At 49.0% G+C, this 2,998-nt stretch overlaps 1 non-coding gene across 1 annotated transcript; it reads left to right on the top strand.

The window, feature by feature from the left end:
• The first annotated feature begins 2,490 nt into the window (after positions 1 to 2,490).
• On the top strand, positions 2,491 to 2,654 carry LOC138498946 (U1 spliceosomal RNA). Its single transcript, XR_011279035.1, has one exon. It is a non-coding gene; the product is annotated as a U1 spliceosomal RNA (small nuclear RNA).
• The last annotated feature ends 344 nt before the right edge of the window (positions 2,655 to 2,998 follow it).

Raw genomic sequence — 2,998 nt, 5'->3', positions numbered from 1 at the left:
GAAGTCCGCATGCTGGCCTGTCTGTCTGGAGCCACGTCCTGCTTCAGTGAGCAGAAAACATTTCTTTAAAATGGCTTCTACTAAAGTCGCTCAGGATACATGGGTTCTTTGATTTAGGAGTCTGATCACTACAGATGGCCGTGGCTGACTGGCCTGGGGCTCTGCAAAGTACGGGGGCAAGAAACTAAGTATCGCATCGGGTTGTCACCACTGAAAGTGAACCCCAACTTACAGGGGCACCCCTTAAATATATTGGGGTACCACTGATCACGCTCACACCAGAGTAAATGCACCCCTCTAGGGAATAAAGGCCATGAGTCTATTTTGCAAGGATAACAAATTTAATCTGTACAAAAATGAGGATTGGGGGAAGGGCAGAGGACTCTGCCCCCCCCGACCAGCATTCTGTCTTCCGTGGCTGGCTCCTGCAGACTAATGGCAAGCAGGCAACTTTATAAACTGTTCAACTTGGTCACTCTATACCGGCATAGTGCATCCAAAATTGTCCTTCTTGCCTTTCAAGGGATTCTGCAATCTTCCTTCTTGCATGGCCAGGTTTACATTTAGAGCAGGGTTGTCCAACATCGGCCCGCGGGCCATAATGCGGCCCTCCAATCCATTTTATTTGGCCCGCGAGGCTCAGGAGCACAGACAAAGGATTAGGGTTACATATGTTGTTGCGCGGCTGAAAAGAAAAAAAAAACATGGACCGGCAGATATATTTATTTATGCAATGTTTTTCGGGTATCTGTATCAGACAAACATTGCATACTATAACGCCCCCACCCCTTCCACCACATGCATCTTTTAAAGGTTTTGTGGCTAATTGCGAATGTTGGGTCTTGAAAGAAAAGTTTTTGAGCCCTGATCCCAAACATTGTTTACTGGCTTGTTAGCAACCTCCCCATTTCTTATCCCACCTTAAGCACTGGAGGTGTCCAAAAGTGACCGAACCTTGCACGTGGGTGCTGCCCTGCTGACCCCCGACCTGTTAAATATGACACACAGGTCAAGGAAAGGTGCTATTGGTCTAAAGTTCACTAACGCTGTGCCCACAATTCTGAAACCATGCCAGCAGAGAAGAAAATATCAAAGCTGAAACACATGCGTTTTCTACCACTGTGCACCTCTGACTCAAGCGCTGCGATACCTGCACATTTAAGCACTGTACGCACATAGTAGGGGGGCATTAATGAGGTCAGATTGGGGTGCACACTGCGCAAAGGCTTCCCTGGTGAAAGAGTGAAAGGGGAAAGGCGAATTGGGACGCGGGCGGGATGCAGTCTACACTCCATTAAATCACTGGCATTGGAATGCCACATTGAAACTGAGGCTGGAAATATGGCATTTTGTCTCAGGAGTGTGGGAAGAGCTTGGTGGGAAGGCAGAGGCTTGCTTCCATCCATCAGCGGAGGGCCTTTGTCCAGGTGCAGTAATGTGCACAGAAGCTCCATGCCACAGCACCTGAGTGCATGGCACAAGTGATGAGGGCACCTGAGTGCTCGGCTGCAGGTGATGAGGATCTTCTGTTGGCAGTCCGGGGGTCTGCACTCCCAGCTCTGCTTTCAAAGCATTGCCGGCAAATGGAGTGTCCCTGTGGCCGAGAAGAATGCTCGACAGATGGGGCTCGCTATCTCTTACACGCCTCAGCCCCTTTCTAAGGCAGCGTGGAGCAGTGTCCGATTGTGCCCCCAAGAGTAGCTGGCACCCCCTCCTACCCAAGGTTCACCCCTGCGGCCCATGGTCTCCGATGCCAGCTGTTCTGTGGGGGTTTGTGGCACAGCACCATGACCATAGTGAACTTAAAATGCAGCACCAAGGGCCCATTGATTTACAAACTAACTAGCAGCATGCGTGCCTCAGTCACATACAATCTAGCAGCAAGCAGGCCTCAGTCACATACAATATAGCAGCATGCAGGCCTCAGCCACTTATAAACTAGCAGCATGCAGGCCTCAGTCACTTATAAACTAGCAGCATGCAGGCCTCAGTCACTCACAAACTAGCAACATGCAGGCCTCCATCACTTACAAACTAACTAGCAGCATGCAGGCCTCCACCACATACAAAATAGCAGCACGCAGGCCTCAGTCACATATAAACTAGCAGCATGCAGGCCATAGTCACATACAAACTAACTAGCAACATGCAGACCTCCATCACTTACAAACTAAATACCAGCATGCAGGCCTCAGTCACTTTCATACTAACCGGAAGCATGCAGGCCTCAGTCACTCACAAACTAGCAGCATGCAGACTTCCGGTTAATTTATTTATTTATGAAAGGTTTGTCGGATACGTGGACCCGGCAGATTTATTTATTTATGCAAAGTTTGTCAGATACCTGTATCCAACAAACCTTTCATGAATAAATTAACCGGGTCGTGGTGGTCGTGGCTTCCAGGAGGGCTGGGTCAGTGCCTGCCTTCTCACCCTCGCTTAGCGGGGCTTCCAGAATGGGCTCAACCCCTGCGCTCTTGCTTGCAACTCATACTTACCTGGCAGGGGAGAATCTGTGATCAGAAAGGCAGATATCCCAGGGTGAGGCTCATCCATTGCACATCGGTTTTGCTGACCCCTCCGATATCCCCAAATGCGGAATGCCCGACTGCATTATTTCCGGTAGTGGGAGACTGCGTTTGCGTTTTCCCCTGATTTATTAGTGAAAGAAAGAAAAAGTTAAGTGTGCGAGTCAGGTTGTTTGCACACAGAGCCCCTGGTCTTGTAGCAGAGTTTATTTTGCTGCAGTCAAGCGGGCCAGTCCTGAGCAGCTCAGGGGTCCACCGCCCTGATGTATTGGTGAAAGAAAGAAAAAGTCACATGTGCGAGTAGGTTGGTTGCATATTTTGTGCACAACCATTATGACAATGTGTTACATCAGTGACAGTACTGTCTTACACTGTGGACACATTGATCATTAACATGTGCTGTGTTGTAAAATGTTCTTGTCTGCTGTTGGTGACATGGAATTTTCATGTCCCCTTTAGAACTGATTGTA

Source organism: Ambystoma mexicanum, chromosome 5q, assembly GCF_040938575.1.
Source record: "Ambystoma mexicanum isolate Mex_15411 chromosome 5q, UKY_AmexF1_1, whole genome shotgun sequence".
Lineage (NCBI taxonomy): Eukaryota > Metazoa > Chordata > Amphibia > Caudata > Ambystomatidae > Ambystoma > Ambystoma mexicanum.
Note: the sequence above shows the minus strand (reverse complement) of the source record. Positions and strands in the feature narration are given on the sequence as shown.